The sequence below is a fragment of the Salmo trutta genome, chromosome 23 (assembly GCF_901001165.1).
Source record: "Salmo trutta chromosome 23, fSalTru1.1, whole genome shotgun sequence".
Classification (NCBI taxonomy): Eukaryota; Metazoa; Chordata; class Actinopteri; order Salmoniformes; family Salmonidae; genus Salmo; species Salmo trutta.
The window spans coordinates 31,547,080-31,566,185 of NC_042979.1; the positions used below are offsets into that span (position 1 = coordinate 31,547,080).

The 19,106-nt window shown below is 43.2% G+C and overlaps 1 protein-coding gene across 2 annotated transcripts in view; it reads right to left on the bottom strand.

Annotated features, from left to right (window-relative positions):
• LOC115159794 (fibrinogen C domain-containing protein 1) overlaps positions 1-19,106 on the bottom strand; it is a 240,664-nt gene that overhangs the window by 78,383 nt on the left and 143,175 nt on the right. The gene's annotated exons all lie outside the window — the stretch shown is intronic.

A 19,106-nucleotide genomic window follows, 5' to 3' on the forward strand; every position in this document is an offset into this window, starting at 1 on the left:
TTACTGCCTCTTTGCTTGACATCATGGGAAAATCAAAAGAAATCAGCCAACAACTCAGAAGAAAAAAAAATTGTAGACCTCAAGAAGTCTGGTTCATTTTTGGGAGCAATTTCCAAACGCCTGAAAGTACCATCATCTGTACAAACAAAAGTACGCAAGTATAAACACCATGGGACCACGTAGCCGTCATACTGCTCAGGGTGAAGACGCGTTCCGTATCCTAGAGATGAACGTACTTTGGTGCGAAAAGTGCAAATCAATCCCAGGACAACAGCAAAGGACCTTGTAAAGATGCTGGAGGAAACAGGTACAAATATATCTATATCCACAGTAAAATGAGTCCTATATCGACATAACCTGAAAGGCCACTCAGCAAGGAAGAAGCCACTGCTCCAAAACCGCCATAAATAGCCAGACTACGGTTTGCAACTGCACATGGGGACAAAGATCATACTTTTTGGAGAAATGTCCTCTGGTTTGATGAAACAAAAATAGAACTGCTTGGCCATAATGACCACCGTTATGTTAGGAGGAAAAAGGGGGACGCTTGCAAGCCGAAGAACACCATCCCAACCATGAAGCATGGGGGTGGCAGCATCATGTTGTGGGGGTGCTTTGCTGCAGGAGGAACTGGTGCACTTCACAAAATAGATGGCATCATGAGGAAGGAACATTATGTGGATATATTTAAGCAAGATCTCAAGACATCAGTCAGGACGATAAAGCTTGGTCGCAAATGAGTCTTCCAAATGGACAATGACTCCAAGCATACTTCCAAAGTTGTGGCAAAATGGCTTAAGGACAACAAAGTCAAGGTATTGGAGTGGCCATCACAAAGCCCTGACCTCAATCCTATAGAATAATTGTGGGCAGAACTGAAAAAGCATGTCCGTGCAAGGAGGCCTACAATCCTGACTCAGTTACACCAGCTCTGTCAGGAGGAATGGGCAAAAATTCACCCAACCTAGTGTGGGAAGCTTGTGGAAGCCTACCCGAAACGTTTGACCCAAGTTAAACAATTTAAAGGCAATGCTACCAAATACTAATTGAGTGTATGTAAACTTCTGACCCACTGGGAATGTGATGAAAGAAATAAAAGCTGAAATAAATCATTCTCTCTACTATTATTCTGACATTTCACATTCTTAAAATAAAGTGGTAATCCTAACTGACCTAAGCAAGGGAATTTTTACTCGGATTAAATGTCAGGAATTGTGAAAAACTGAGTTTAAATGTATTTGGCTAAGGTGTATGTAAACTTCAGACTTCAACTGTATCTAGCAAACAGGGAACGTCCCAAGGATGTCCAGGGGACCATAATACAACATCCTGATGTTCCCTGGACATTCTAACAACTCTATTTTAAGCAGCGGTTGAACAAAATGGGAAATGTGCTAGCACTGTGAAAAACTAATCTAAATGGAGAAACACTCGGAATGATTACTAGTGAAGGTGCTGTTTGTGTTAATTAAAGTGGTCACAAGCAATTCTTGGATGCAGTTACTGTTCCACACCAATGAACAACCCACACCCACCAAAGAATAGTGGTAGCAGTGGTAGGAATTAAAAGCCTTATTATTACAGCAAAATAGGCAAAAATTACTTACCAAAACAGACAAACAAAAATTAATTTCTACCAAGTAATCCTAATCAAAATCAACTAAATCCAAAACGGACACTCTTGCCATCAGTTTACAGAACACTGGCAGAAGGAGGTGGAAATAACTTGAACCGCTCCCTGGGCAAAACCATAGCCAAGCAGGCGTGCAACCAATTGTTAATTTGTTTATTTTGATCCCTATTAGCTTTTTCAGAAGTAGCAGCTGCTCTTCCTGTGGTCCACAAGAAACCCAAAACATGACAAGTAACAAAACACTGATAAACAAGGACAGTCACACAAATGTAAAATATAACGATATTCAAAGGAAAAAGGGGTGCACGATTATCAAGCATGAACGGCTGTAGTCCTAGAAAAGTTGGCTGCGGGGCAAGTCATAGTTAATTCAAGAGCATGTGGGAGAGTAGTGTCCCTATCACATCAACCAAGAGCAATATGCTGAAAGAATCCATACGGATTTAACGATGCTTTTTCTGATCAACCAGCAATTTATGATTATTGTTCTCGTCTTCATCATCCTCATCTTCTCTTCATCATCATCCTCATCAAAATGAGGTTAGTTTGAATGGGCGGAGTAACAGGGGAGCAGAGCAGATGAGGCCAGCATCTTGTAAAACATGTTGCTTGTTTTGTAGGCTTACAGCCAGTAGCCTTCCATATTGTGAGGATATGTGAGTGCCAGAAAGTTGTAGTTTTCCATGCTGTTCATCTATAGGACTGATTTGTCTTGTGTTATTTACTGGGTTCTGTTCCCATGTGGTTTGTTTCTGCCCTTTCTAGATGTCATTTTTCTATGGTGTGGTGTTAGTGGGCTGACCGTGACTGTGTGACACACACACATACACACACACACACACACACACACACACACACACACACACACACACACACACACACACACACACACACACACACACACACACACACACACACACACACACACACACCATGGATGTAATGTTTACTATGACCAAACTCAAGGGCAAGGAAAATATTTTCTGCTAAAATCTCTAGTAGTCATATTGTCAGGATTATTTACTTTTCATGGGGCCTTACTCCCTCTGTCAGTAGGAGAGGTAGTAAAGACCTTTGGGTCCAGACAGAGACAATCAAACACAACAACAGGAGATGCAACACAGTAGTTGCAAACCCATCTCAGTAAATTCTCCTTTGTGTCATAACTACCTCTCTCTCCCATTCTCCTCAGCAGTCCCTCACCCCCTCTCTAAAATGAAGGAGAAAAGTGCAAGTTGAGTGGAGGCCCTGAGTGATGATAGGTATTAGAACACGATGGAGAGAGGCTTTTGTTTTCACATACTCTTGCTCTCTCTCTGTCACTCCCTCTCTCTTCCCCCCTCTCTCTCTCATTATCTCTCTCTCCTCCTCTACCTATCTCTTTGTCTACCCCTGTCTCTCTCTCCCTTTCTCCTCTTGCGTTCTCCCTCTTTCTCCCTCTGCCTCTCTCCTTTTTTGCCTCATTCTCTCTCTCTCTCTCTCTCTCTCTGAATGTCACTACAGTTAGCTCTAACCCAGAGGCAGCATGGTAGCAACAAGGTTTAAAATGCAACAGGGAGACCATGAATCTTATCTTGTAAATAATACACCAATCACATCCAGCCAAAAGAGAGAAACCGCCCTCCATTCGTTTCCCTATAGCAGCTTAAACTACATGGCTGAGTTCTGTCAGAGAGATTTTTGCTCTTTTACACACTTTCTCTAGCTGATAATAAGTACATTATCTCATTCTTGTTCACTTTGGCAGTGCCCTTTTGGAGGTATATCTTACACCTGTTATCTTGTTTCTGAAAGAGCCGAACTGTAAGGCTGGAAGCACCTGAGAGGTGTCAGAGATTTCTGATAGATATATATGTGCACTTTGGGGTGTAAGGAGGTCGAAATAGAGAATATCTAGAAGAATGTAAAAACAGAGGATGAGTTCCAAAGAGCTATCATTCTGACTCACCCCATTCACATTCCTACCATCTAATCTTTGTAAAGAATAGGGTTGTACAATTCCAGTAACTTTCCCAAAATTCCCAGGTATTCCATAAATCCTGATTCCCGAAATCAGGAGGGAACAAATAGGACATCCGGAATCCTCTATCCCCAATTTTTGGATAAACTGGGAATTTTGGGAAAGTTACCAGAATTTTGCAACCCTAGAAAATAATGTTAATTTAAGGAAGATACATTCATGTATGTTAATCTATCCTTGGGAAAATCAATGCAATGGGTTAATAATATAATATACCTTGGCTAGACATTTTGTTAGCACTACTTGTCTTCTATGTTCTTTAACAAAACTTCCCAGTCTGTCAAATCAATTCTACTTATTAATCACTTTGGTCACTTAGCCTATACAGTGAGAGTAGAGAGCTGCTCCCTGGTCCTTGGTGCCTGGTCTGAACCAGCTTCAGCCACTCTGCTAGTTGCATCTTTTCCACCAGCCAGATTAGCGATTAGCTTGGCTAGCGCCTCCACAGATTAGAGTTAACACCCCTTGGGGCAGTTGTGGCCTGCCTGCTTTCCTGCCTGAACACACGCACATGTACACACACAAACAGACATACACACTGCCTGGGTCTCCTGCTCAGTAATACGGCATATCCTCCTCACTCAGGTTTAATTGCCTATTGACCCTGGTGGTGGTGTGTGTGATCTCCAGAGCCACGGGACACTGCTTCGCACAGACACTGATCATTTCTCCTCACACACCATTACTGTCTCTGGCTGGACGGTGGCTTAGGAGGCGGTGGAGGGTTCAAAGGGGGCAGAGGCAGAGTGTGTGTGTGTGTGTGTGTGTGTGTGTGTGTGTGATTGTGTGTGTGTGTCTGTGTGCAAGTGTGTGTGTGTGCTTTTCATGCAACCGTGTATCCAAGAGTGTGTTTGCTGGGGAGACTGGACTCGTTCTGCTTCAGGCCAAGGTTTCATTGATGCATAAAAAAACATGCAGAAGCATGTAGCATAGAGGAGAATAAAACAGGCAACAGCTCCAGCCCCCTCTCCATCTCTCTCTCCTTCTCATGCTTACTCACACATACAACCCTAAAGGACTCCTTCCTCTCCATTGCGGAAATTCAGAATACAGGAGAATACAGGAGGATAAAAAATAATGAAAGAAAAACCAAAAATGGGGGTTTCAACCAGCTTTGGGGTCCAGGGAGAAACTGCTCTCTTGTATTATCTGTGAAGATGCCTAAATCAGCTGTTTAGTCAAGGTTAAAGAATGTAGTTCAAATCAAGGGTACTGTATGTAGCAGTAGGCCAACACAACTGTGTATAAGTGTTTGAACGTGTGCGTGTGTGTTTGGGGGCATTCAAGTCTTGGATTACACTTGGCCACAGACCTTAACTGTCAGTCAATCAAGAAAGAGTTTCAAACTCCTCCCATGCAACCCCCCCCCCTTCCATCCCATTCAATCCATGCTCTAGCCAGTAGACAGCTGCAGGCAGAATATAGCCTAAGCAGTAAAAATGTGTTATTCATGGTCTAGCTCTGTTTAAGGAGATGACTGTGTCACCTTATTTGACCCTCTATGACACTATTACACTAATAAAGAGATGGGTGAGAGCCTGTCATCTCATCTACCGCCTTACGACAACAACAGCTTTCACACAGCCGACGGCAGCCATTTTAAACTAAAAGGTGGAATGAGGACCGAGTGTTCCAGAAATCTCTACAGAGCTGAGCTGTTCTCAAAGACAACAGCCAGAAGGAGAGAGAATGAAGTAATGACCCAGGGGCTGTTTCTTTCTTTCTTTCATTTTTTCATTCTGCCCCTCACAGACACTGATAATTTCCTCTCACACACCATTACTGTCTCTGGCTGGCAGGTGGCTTAGGAGGCAGTGGAGGGTTCAAAGGGGGCAGAGGAAGTGAGTGTGAGTGTGTGTGTGTGTGTGTGTGTGTGTGTGTGTGTGTGTGTGTGTGTGTGTGTGTGTGTGTGTGTGTGTGTGTGTGCAAGCGTGTGTGTATGTGTGTGTGTGATTTTCATTCAAGCATGTGTGCAAGAGTGTATGTTTGCTGGGGAGACTAGACTCGTTCCGCTTCAGGCCAAGGTTTCATTGATGCATAAAAAAAACATGCAGAAGAAGCATGTAGCATAGAGGAGAGAAAAAAGGCAACGGCTCCAGCTCCCTCTCCCTCTCCATCTCTCTCTCCTTCTCACCCTTACTCACACACGCAACCCCAATGGACCATGCGCGTGTGTTTGGGGGCATTTGAGTCTTGGATTTCACTTGGCCACGGACATTAGCTGTCAGTCAATGAAGAAAGAGGTTCAACTTCCTCCCACACAAATCTTGCAGTTTAAAGCTGCAAATCTACATATTTTGCCATGGGCGGTGAGAAGATTTTGCAATTTTATAACTAATTTCATGAAATTCTACTCATTTTGCCATGGGGCAGAGAGAAAAATGTGCAGTTTTACAGCAAATTTCAAGCCAGCAATTTTAAACTAAACGGTGGAATGAGGACTAAGTGTTCCAGAACTCTCTAAAGATCAGAGCTGTCCTCAAAGACAGCAGTCATAACAACAACACAATGACAAAATATGTTTTATTTTTTATACTCAGAGAGGGGAGAGAGGAGGAAGTAATGACCACGGGGCTGTTTCTTCTTTCTTTCGCTGTGCGTGTTCTGACTTGATCCAGTCTCCCGGTCATATGTTTTTGGAGATTCATTATTTATTTGGAGCTCTTTAAAATGCTCAACAAAGCCAAACATCCCAGCTCTCAAAGGTATACGCCTGCAGAAATATAACGCTATCGTTATCAATTCTCAACAATGGTCACCAGATAAAAAAAAAAATCTCAGACAGTGTGTATTATAAGAAGGTTAGCTAACTATGCCACTAGCTCACAATACAGGTAAATGCTGTCAGACTTTCTTCACAATAGACCTGAAATGCGAGAATCTTTAGCCATTCAAATGCACTGCAATGGATTATATGGCGTCATTTAGCTTAATACAAAGGGAGGCCTTTCAGATAAGCAAACAATAATTGCATCAATAGGCCTAATTTCTGATATTAATACAGCTCTCTGTGTAATTATCTCTCTCTTGCTCTACCTCTCTTTATTTCTCTCTCTCTCTCTTTCTTTCTCTCCTATTTCTCTCTCCTGTCTCTCGCTCCCTCCTCGCCTTCGTCTCTCTCCCTCGCTCTTTCTCACCCTCGCTCTCTCTTTCTTGTCCCCTCTAGCCATCCCCCCATCTCCCTTTCCCTCTCAGGATCACAGGGAAAAGTTCACTCATAATGTCATATTTGATATTGACGGATCCTGATTTTTTGCTAAGTGGGGATTTGTTGTCTTGAGCCCTTTATCGTCTAATTAAGTTAGGCCTGGCATTTTCAACCAAAGTGACACGAATCAGGGTGAAAATGTCAACCAAATCTGTCAGCAGCGTCATTAGATGACAAACTCCCAATCAAGCCTGAGAAACAAAAAATGTAAATGTAAATAAGCTATCACACCTTGACCATCTGCGTGTGCATCTGCATGTGCCATCGTGCGCATGTTGATTTTGTCGATCCCCACCAGACACGATCAAAACCAACTGTGAACAAAATATATTAATTTGGGTACAGGTCGAAACACACAATAATTATTAATGGGTATTTATCTAGCTTATTGTTGCTAGCTAATTTGTCCTGGGAGATAAACATCGGGTTGTTATTTTACCTGAAATGCTGGATCTTTGTTGAATTGGATCTTTGTTGAATTTTAACCCATTTTGAGTCATACAAAATCATGTGTATCTACTCCAACAATTAATCCACAGATAAAATAGGAAACATTTTTTGTTACTTTTCTTTGATTAATCTCTCCTCGTTCATGTTTCAATTACCTACGTGGGTAAGTATGCTCGTGAAATGGGAGAGGCGGGACTGAGCGTGTCAGGCGTCTCTATGCGTCTCGGTTTCATTAAAAGCGCATCAATGGCATCGTCCCCACAGTGACTGTACGTACATACCACAACCAAAAACCATGGATTACAGGCAACATCAGCACTGAGCTAAAGGCTAGATCTGCTGCCTTCAAGGAGTGGTACACTAATCAGGACGCGTATAAGAAATACCGCTACAACCTCCGACGAGCCATCAAACAGGCGAAGCATCAATACAGGATTAAGATTGAATCATACTACACCAGCTTTCATGCTCGATGGATGTGGCAGGGCTTGCAAACTATCCCCGATTATAAAAGGAAACCCAGCCGCGAGTTGCCCAGCGACGTGAGTCTACCAGACAAGCTAAAAGCCTTCTATGCTCACTTCGAAGCAAGCAACACTAAACCATGCATGAGAGCACCAGCTGTTCCGGATGAATGTGTGATCTCGCTCCCTGTAGCTGATGTGAGTAAGACCGTAAAACAGGTTAACATTCACAATGTTACGGGCCAGACGGAATACCAAGGCATGTCCTCAAAGCATGTGTTGACCAGCTGGCAAGTCGCTCACTGATATTTTCAACCTATACCCGACCCGGTCTGTCATAACAACTTTGTTCGAGCGGACCACCATAGTCTCCATGACCAAGAACACCAAGGTAACCTGCCTAAATGACTATCGCCCCTTAGCACTCACATCTATAGACATGAAATGCTTTGAAAGTCTGGTCATGGCTCATATCAACACCATCCTACCAGACACCCTGGACCCACTCCAATGCGTATACCACCCCAACAGATCCCCAGATGAGGTAATCTCTATTTCACTCCACACTGACCTCACCCACCTGTAAAAAATGAATATCTATGTAAGAAAACGTTTCATTGACTACAGCTCAGCATTCAACACCATAGTCCAAGCTCATAACCAAGCTCTGGACCCTGGGACTGAACACCTCCCTCTGCAACTGGATCCTGGACTTCCTGGGGCCGCCCTCAAGTGGTGAGGGTAAGCAACAACACATCTGTCACACTGACCATCAACAGGGAGGCTCCTAAAGGGTGTGTACTTAGTCCCCTCCTGTACTCCCACTACTGCGTGGCCACGCATGACTCCGACACCATCATTAACCTGTTGAGGTGTAGGGGGCAGTATTTACACAGCCGGATGAAAAACGTATCCAAATTAAACTGGTTACTACTCTGGCCCAGAAACTAGAATATGCATATTATTAGTACATTTGGATAGAAAACACTCTGAAATTTCTAAAACTTTTTGAATGGTGTCTGTGAGTATAACAGAACTCATATGGCAGGCAAAAATCTGAGAAAAATCCAACCAGGAAGTGGAAAGTCTGAGAATTGTAGTTCTTCTTTTGATTCTCTATCGAAAGTACATTTTCTGTGGGGTCACGTTGCACATTCTAAGGCTTCCATTGGCTGTCAACAGCCTTCAGAAAGTTCTTTCAGCATTCTCCTGTCACTGGGCAGATAATAGGAGCTCAGTCACTGAGTGGACTGCCTGGAGACACAGATATTGGATATGCGCGATCCCGCGAGCGCGCCGTTCCTTCTTTTTCTTCTTGAATGAATATGCTATTGTCCGGTTGGAATATTATCGCAATTTTACGTTAAAAATACCATAAAGATTGATTTTAAACAGCGTTTGACATGCTTCTAAGTACGGTAATGGAACATTTTGACTTTTCGTCTCTGGTACCGCTCTCGCGCGTTATGCTTTTGGATAGCGCTCTGAACGCATGAACAAAATGGAGGTATTTGGACATAAATATGGATTATTTCGAACAAAAACAAAATTTCTTGTGGAAATAGGAGCCCTGGGAGTGCATTCTGATGAAGATCAGCAAAGGTAAGAGAATATATAGAATACTAATTCTGAGTTTAGGTGACCCCGAACTTGGCAAGTGTCTGTAAGGCTTGCTGTGATGGCGAGCTATGTACTCAGAATATTGAAAAATGTGCTTTCTCCGTAAAGCTATTTTAAAATCTGACACAGCGGTTGCATCCAGGAGTAGTCTATCTATAATTCTTGAAATACTTGTTATATATTTTGTCAATGTTTATGATGAGTATTTTTGTAAATTGATGTGCACATTCACCGGACGTTTTGGTGGGAATATATTTTCTGAACATCACGCGCCAATGTAAATGCTGTTTTTGGATATAAATATGAACTTTATCGAACAAAACATACATTTATTGTGTAACATAATGTCCTAGGAGTGTCATCTGATGAAGATCGTCAAAGGTTAGTGCTTCATTTAGCTGTGTTTTGCGTTTTTGTAACACATGTCCTTGCTTGAAAAATGTCTGTGTGATTATTTTTGTCTATGTACTCTCCTAACATAATCTAATGCTTTGCTTTCGCTGTAAAGCCTTTTTGAAATCGGACAATGTGGTTACATCAAGGAGAAGTTTATCTTTAAAATGGTGTAAAATAGTTGTATGTTTGAGAAAGTTGAATTATGACATTTTGTTGTTTTGAATTTGCCACCCTGATATTTCACTGGCTGTGTCCCGCAGGCGCTAGCGTCCCACGTAGCCCATAGAAGTTATTAAGTGTGGCAGTGTGGTTCCAGGACATCAACCTCTCCCTCAATGTCAGCAAGACAAAGGAGCTGATCGCGGACTACAGGATACGGAGAGGCAAGCATGCTCCCATCCACATTGATGGGGCAGTAATGGAGCGGGTCAACAGCTTCAACTTCCTCGGTGTCCACATCACTAAGGAATTAGCATGGTCCTCACACACCAACACAGTTGTAAACAGGGCACGACAGTGCCTCTTTCCCGTCAGGAGGCTGAAAAGATTTGGCAATCAGATCCTCAAAAAGTTCTTCAGCTGCTCCATTGAGAGTATTTTGATTGGCTGCATCACAAATTGGTACGGCAACTGCAAGGCACCCGACTGCAAATCACTACAGACGGTGGTGAGTAGGGCCCAGTAAATCACTGTAGCTCCATGCCATCCAGGACCTATATTCCAGGCGGTGTCAGAGGAAGGTCCCAAATATTTTCTACGAATCCAGCCACCCAAGCCATAGTTCTACCTGTTAGAAGAAAAAGTAACGCACACCTATTTAGGCAAGGTGCTGGATAGCGGAGTAGAAAACTTGAAAATAAAGGAGAGACGCAAACTCTAGGAGCTCAGTTGCCAAAAATGTTATTTTTGCATCTGAGCTCGTAGAGTTTGCGGCTCTCCATTACATAGTTCTACCTGCTACCACACGGAAAGCAGGAGCAGGGAGAACCAAAAGGAACCTTAACAACTTTTAACCCCAAGCCATACAACTGCTAAACAAGACCGCCAAATTGCTAATCAAATGGCTACCCAGACTACCTGCACTGACCCTCTCTTGCACTGACTCTATGCACACACACTAGGCTCTACCCATTTGACAGCAGTAAATAGCTAGAGCTAATTTTCTGCATTTCAATGCATTGCCATGACTAATGCTGTGCTCGTTTGCACAAACATAATCACAAAATCAATACTGCTAAATTAATTGTTTTTTAAATGTTCTATTCTCCTTGATTGTCTAGCATTTATTTTGGTGATTGTTAGTTCTAAAATAAATATATAGGTCCATTATCTTTTATAAATACTTTATATCTGCGTTTTTCCATCCCAAAAATGTATAATAAAAAACAAATATCCCAACAAATATGGCAATATTTTTTTTACACTGTTTGGTCATAAGAACCACTTCCAAGATGGCATAGCAGTCAGACATCCTTTGTCCTCCTCTTGTCGTGTCCCGTGTATATATATATTTACATCTTTTCTTCGCTTATCTTTTTATATTTTTTTTCTAAAAACTCAACCTCAAAACACTCTCCTGCAACCCGCCTCACCAATTAAAAAAAAAAAGTATTATTTACCTCAAATCTGAAATCCACAACAGAAGCTAGCCAGAGGTTAGCCAGAGGCTGGCCAGTTCACTGGCTAACGTTGGAGTTCAGCTAGCCACGGTTGGCGGTCATCAGCTATCCCTTAGCTCGAAAAGCTATCGCCAGTTTTGAACAGCGTGACTCAGACCAGAGCATACCGGACCTATTTTTCTCTCCATATCCCCAGATTTCTAACGCAGGCTCTGGACATTTACACCTGGATCTTGCAGCTAGCTAGCTGCTACCCGAGTGACTATTGGCTAATGTCGGTCCCTGAGCTAACATCAATTATTCCGGAGCTAGCCAGCTGAAGAGTTCCATCAGCCACTCCTGGGTAACAATCACTTATCCGGACCTGTTTTACAGTCAATGCGGAGCCCCGTCGGGCCTTCACAACTGGACTACCGACGTTATCTGCCCGAGGGAGTTATCCAACTGGCCCCTCCGTTGCGACGTAACCTGAACGTCCATCTGCGGCCCGCTAATCGTTACCTGTCTTATCGGCTGCTATCTGAATAGGTCTATCAGACAATTTTTTTGGGATACTATAACTATTTTTCCTATTGGACTGATTCCCCTACCACACAGAACCCCACTAATCTACAGAAGGAAACGCACAAGGTGGCTAAAAACAGACCTCCCTCCATCTTCTGCCAGCTTGCTACCTATGACCCGGCAAGCTGTCTGAATCTCACGGGACCCTTATGATCACTCGGCTAAGCATGCCTCTCCTTAATGTCAAATTGCCTTGTCCATTGCTGTTCTGGTTAATGTTTATTGGCTTATTTCACTGTAGAGCCTCTAGCCCTACTCATTATACCTTATCCAAACTTTCAGTTTCACCACCCACACATGCTATGACATCTTCTGGTTTCAATGATGTTTCTAGAGACAATATCTCTCTCATCATCACTCAATGTCTAGGTTTACCTCCAATGTATTCACATCCTACCATACCTTTGACTGTATATTATACATTGAAGTTATTTTATCGCCCCCAGAAACCTGCTCCTTTTACTCTCTATTCCGGACGTCATAAACAACCAATTCTCATAGCTTTTAGCCGTTCCCTTATCCTGCTCCTCCTCTGTTCCTCTGGTGATGTGAATCCAGGTCCTGCAATGCCTAGCTCCACACCTATTCCCCAGGCGCTCTCTTTTGATGACTTCTGTAACCTAAATAGCCTTGGTTTCATGCATGTTAACATTAGAAGCCTCCTCCCTAAGTCTGTTTTATTCACTGCTTTAGCACACTCTGCCAACCCGGATGTCCTAGCCGTGTCTGAATCCTGGCTTAGGAAGTCCACCAAAAACTCTGAAATCTTCATCCCTAACTACAACATCTTCAGACAAGATAGAACGGCCAAAGGGGGCGGTGTTGCAATCTACTGCAGAGATAGTATGCAGAGTTCTGTCCTACTATCCAGGTCTGTACCCAAAAAATGTCAACTTCTAGTTTTAAAAATCCATCTCTCTAAAAACAAGTCTCTCACTGTCGCCGCCTGCTATAGACCATCATCTGCCCCCAGCTGTGCTCTTGACACCATATGTGAACTGATTGCCCCCCATCTATCTTCAGAGCTCGTGCTGCTAGGTGACCTAAACTGGGACATGCTTAACACCCCAGCCATCCTACAATCTAAGCTTGATGCCCTCAATCTCACACAAATTAGCAATGAACCTACCAAGTACCACCCCAAAGCCGTAAACACGGGCACCCTCATAGATATCATCCTAACCAACTTGCCCTCTAAATACACCTCTGCTGTTTTCAACCAAGATCTCAGCGATCACTGCCTCATTGCCTGAAACCGTAATGGGTCAGCGGTCAAACGACCTCCACTCATCACTGTCAAACGCTCCCTGAAACATTTCAATGAGCAAGCCTTTCTAATCGACCTGGCCCGGGTATCCTGGAAGGATATTGACCTCATCCCGTCAGTAGAGGATGCCTGGCTATTTCTTTTAAATGCCTTCCTCACCATCTTAAATAAGCATGCCCCATTCAATACATTTAGAACCAGGAACAGATATAGCCCGTGGTTCTCTCCAGACCTGACTGCCCTTAACCAACACAAAAACATCCTGTGGCGTTCTGCATTAGCATCGAACAGCCCCCGTGATATGCAACTTTTCAGGGAAGTTAGAAACTAATATACACAGGCAGTTAGAAAAGCCAAGGCTAGCTTTTTCAAGCAGAAATTTGCTTCCTGCAACACAAACTCAAAAAAGTTCTGGGACAATGTAAAGTCCATGGAGAATAAGAACACCTCCTCCCAGCTGCCCACTGCACTGAAGATAGGAAACTCTGTCACCTCTGATAAATCCACTATAATTGAGAATTTCAATAAGCATTTTTCTACGGCTGGCCATGCTTTCCACCTGGCTACCCCTACCACAGTCAACAGCACTGCACCCCCCACAGCTATTCGCCCAAGCCTTCCCCATTTCTCTTTTTCCCAAATCCAGCCAGCTGATGTTCTGAAAGAGCTGCAAAATCTGGATCCCTACAAATCAGCCGGGCTAGAAAATCTGAACCCTTTCTTTCTAAAATGATCTGACGAAATTGTTACAATCCCTATTACTAGCCTGTTCAACCTCTTTTGTGTCGTCTGAGATTCCAAAAGATTGGAAAGCAGCTGCTGTCATCCCCCTCTTCAAAGGAGGGGACACTCTTGACCCAAACTGCTACAGACCTATACCTATCCTACCCTGCCTTTATAAGGTCTTCGAAAGCCAAGTCAACAAACAGATTACCGACCATTTTGAATCCCACCGCACCTTCTCCGCTTTGCAATCGTGTTTCAGAGCTGGTCATGGGTGCACCTCAGCAACGCTCAAGGTCCTAAACGATATCGTAACCGCCATCGATAAGAAACAATACTGTGCTGCCGTATTCATTGACCTGGCCAAGGCTTTCGACTCTGTCAATCACCACATCCTTGGTTTCTCAAATGATATCCTCGCCTGGTTCACCAACTACTACTCTGACAGAGTTCAATGTGTCAAATCGGATGGCCTATTGTCCAGGCCTCTGGTAGTCTCCATGGGGGTGCCACAGGGTTCAATTCTTGGGCCAACTCTTTTCTCTGTATACATCAATGATGTCGCTCTTGCTGCTGGTGAGTCTCTGATCCACCTCTACGTAGACGACAACATTCTGTATACTTCTGGCCGTTCTTTGGACACTGTTAACAACCCTCCAGACAAGCTTCAATGCCATACAACTCTCCTTCCGTGGCCTCCAACTGCTCTTAAATACAAGTAAAACTAAATACATGCTCTTCAACCGATCGCTGCCCGCACCTGCCCGCCCGTCCAGCATCACTACTCTGGACTGTTCCGACTTAGAATATGTGGACAACTACAAATACCTGGGTGTCTGGTTAGACTGTAAGCTCTCCTTCCAGACTCACATCAAACATCTCCAATCCAAAGTTAAATCTAGAATTGGCTTCCTATTTCACAACAAATCATCCTTCACTCATGCTGCCAAAAATACCCTCGTAAAACTGACCATCCTACCGATCCTCGACTTCGGCGATGTCATTTACAAAATAGCCTCCAATACCCTACTCAATAAACTGGATGCAGTCTATCACAGTGCCATCCATTTTGTCACCAAAGCCCCATATACTACCCACCACTGCGATCTGTACGCTCTCGTTGGCTGGCCCTCACTTCATACTCGTCGCCAAACCCACTGGCTCTAGGTCATCTACAAGACCCTGCTAGGTAAAGTCCTCCCTTATCTCAGCTCACTGGTCACCATAGCAGCACTCACCCGTAGCATGCACTCCAGCAGGTATGTCTCTCTGGTCAATTCCCCCAATTCCTCCTTCGGCCGTCTCTCCTTCCAGTTCTCTGCTGCCAATGACTGGAACGAACTACAAAAATCTCTGAAACTCGAAACACTTATCTCCCTCACTAGCTTTAAGCACCAGCTGTCAGAGCAGCTCACAGATCACTGCACCTGTACATAGCCCATCTATAATTTAGCCCAAACAACTACCTCTTCCCCTACTGTATTTATTTATTTATTTTGCTCCTTTGCACCCCATTATTTCTATTTATACTTTGCACTTTCTTCCACTTCAAATCTACCATTCCAGTGTTTTACTTGCTATATTGTATTTACTTTACCACCATGGCCTTTTTTGCCTTTACCTCCCTTATCTCACCTCATTTGCTCATATTGTATATAGACTTATTTTTCTACTGTATTATTGACTGTATGTTTGTTTTACTCCATGTGTAACTCTGTGTTGTTGTATGTGTCCAACTGCTTTGCTTTATCTTGGCCAGGTCGCAATTGTAAATGAGAACTTGTTCTCAACTTGCCTACCTGGTTAAATAAAGGTGATTCTTTTTTTTAAATAAAAAATAAATAAAAATAAGCGAACCAAATTTTTAATTTTTTTTTAATTTCACCTTTATTTAACCAGGTAGGCTAGTTGAGAACAAGTTCTCATTTGCAACTGCGACCTGGTGAAGATAAAGCAAAGCAGTTGGACACATACAACAACACAGAGTTACACATGGAATAAACAAACATACAATCAATAATACAGTAGAAAAATCTATTTACAGCATGTGAAAATGAGGTAGGATAGAGGTAAGGCAATAAATAGGCCATGGTGGCAAAGTAATTACAATATAGCAATTAAACACTGGACTGGTAGGATGTGCAGAAGATGAATGTGCAAGTTGAGATACTGGGGTGCAAAGGAGCAAGACAAATAAATAAATAAATAAATACAGTATGGGGATGGGGTAGATTGGATGGGCTATTTACAGATGAGCTATGTACAGGTGCAGTGATCTGCGAGCTGCTCTGACAGCTGGTGCTTAAAGCTAGTGAGGGAGGTAAGAGTCTCCAGCTTCAGAGATTTTTGAAGTTCGATCCAGTCATTGGAAAAAGAGAACTGGAAGGAGAGGCGGCCAAAGGAAGAATTGGCTTTGGGGGTGACCAGTGAGATATACCTGCTGGAGCGCGTGCTACGGGTGGGTGCTGCTATGGTGACCAGTGAGCTGAGATAAGGCGGAGCTTTACCTAGCAGAGACTTGTAGATGACCTGGAGCCAGTGGGTTTGGCGACGAGTATGAAGCGAGGGCCAGCCAACGAGATCATACAGGTTGCAGTGGTCGGTAGTATATAGGGCTTTGGTGACAAAATGGATGGCACTGTGATAGACTGCATCCAATTTGTTGAGTAGAGTGTTGGAGGCTATTTTGTTAATGACATCGCCGAAGTCAAGGATCGGTAGGATGGTCAGTTTTACAAGGGTATGTTTGGCAGCATGAGTGAAGGATGCTTTGTTGCAAAATAGGAAGCCGATTCTAGATTTAATTTTGGATTGGAGATGTTTAATATGAGTCTGGAAGGAGAGTTTACAGTCTAATCAGACACCTACGTATTTGTAGTTGTCCACATATTCTAAGTCAGAACCGTCCAGAGTAGTGATGCTGGACGGGCAGGCAGGTGCGGGCAGCGATCGGTTGAAGAGCATGCATTTAGTTTTACTTGCATTTAAGAGCAGTTGGAGGCCACGGAAGGAGAGTTGTATGTTATTGAAGCTCATCTGGAGGTTTGTTAACACAGTGTCCAACGAAGGGCCAGAGGTATACAGATTGGTGTTGTCTGCATAGAGGTGGATCAAAGAATCAGTAGCAGCGAGAGCAACATCATTGATGTATACAGAGAAGAGAGTCAGCCCGCGAATTGAACCATGTGGCACCCCCATAGAGACTGCCAGAGGTCCGGACAACAGGCCCTCCGATTTGACATACTGAACTCTATCGGAGAAGTAGTTGGTGAACCAAGCGAGGCAATCATTTGAGAAACCAAGGCTGTTGAGTCTGCCAATAAGAATGTTGTGATTGACATAGTCGAAAGCCTTAGCCATGTCGATGAATACTGCTGCACAGTAATGTCTCTTATCGATTGCGGTTATGGTATCGTTTAGGACCTTGAGCGTGGCTGAGGTGCACCCATGACCAGCTTTGAAACCAGATTGCATAGCGGAGAAGGTACGGTGAGATTCGAAATGGTCGGTAATCTGTTTGTTAACTTGTTAAAATACGTTTAGGCAGTCCGTCCAACGATTTCAGTGGCAGAACATTTCCTGATACTTACACTGACACACACACACACACACCACACACACACACACACACACACCAAACGCACACTCACACAGACTTTCACACTCACCACATACGCTGCTGCTACTGTCTATTATCTATCCTGTTGCCTAGTCACTTTACCCCTACAATATCTGTACAGTATATAGCTACCTCAATTACATCGTACCCCTGCACAGTGACTCGGTACTGGTACTCCCTGTATATAGCCATGTTATTTTTACTTGTTATTGTTGTTCATTATTCACTGTGTATTTATTCCTCACCACTATTTCTACTTTTAATTTACATTTTTATCTTTAATAGCGCATTGCTGGAAAAGGACCCGTGAGTAAGCATTTCACATGTTGCTTATGAAGCATGTGACAAATACAATTTTATTTTATTTTCAAATAGAACCAAGTTCTATTTTAGCGCTTGGTTCCGCAGATGCCCATTGATGCGCGAGAGGCAGTTTGGATGAAATGATTGAATAACATGATTGTGTACATTTATTTAGCAACGCTCACATACACAATGTGGCCGGTCTAGTCAGGGTGTTAGTAGGGCATTGCTTTTATCCACTATTCTACAAACCTTCTCCATCTCCCTAATGAAATCCATTTTGAGTCTAACGTCGTTGTTTTCACGAGAGACACCCAGTTGATTGACAGTTCATTGATGATGTTTATACTTCAACTTTTCATCTCCAAACTCACCCAGATATATACAGTAGGTATTTTATGAAGCGTATAAAATATGTGTCATTATCTGCATCCCAAATGGCAACTTATTTCCTATGTTATGTACTACAGGGAATAGGGTGCCATTTGGAACACACTTATTGACAAGCTCTTCCCATGGTTAATGATCAGGGATGTGATCTATTATGACAGCTTGTCAATGGATGACTTGCCTTTACACTACACTGTGCCTTTTTCATTGCCTGTCTGTCTCTTCACTACAGAGTACTGTATGTAAGGAGCTGTCTACAAATAGCAAATAACACAAACACAGAAAAAGAAAACCTTCTTCACACTATTGTGCTAACCCCAAACAAACTGTGCTGGCATATTTTCTTTTCACACATTGTCATGTTCAGCAATTATGGTGGATGAATAATCAGGCCAGCTCAGTACAGCTTGGTTTGCTCGACTCTTTTCGACTTAGTAGTGTGAAAAACCATTAACTGTAGATCGCATCCCAAATGGCACCCTATTCCCTACATAGTGCAATACCTTTGACCAGAGCCCTACTTGCCCTACATAGGGAATAGGGTGCCATTTGGGATGCAGATAGAGACACACTTTCCACTGTTCTCTTCAATGATGTAGAGTGTCCCGTCGACCTTCCCAACACCTGCTAAAGGGGATCTTCCATTGTCCTAATCACACTAAACTGCTAGTAATCGCTGCATTAAGTGAAGGCTACTTAACAAGCTGAGATAAGCCTTTCAGCAGGCTAGCTTTCCGTCTATTTGTCTCTGTCTATCCACTACCACAGAGAGAGAGAGAGAGAGAGAGAGAGAGAGAGAGAGAGAGTGAGAAAGCGACAGAGAGAGAGAG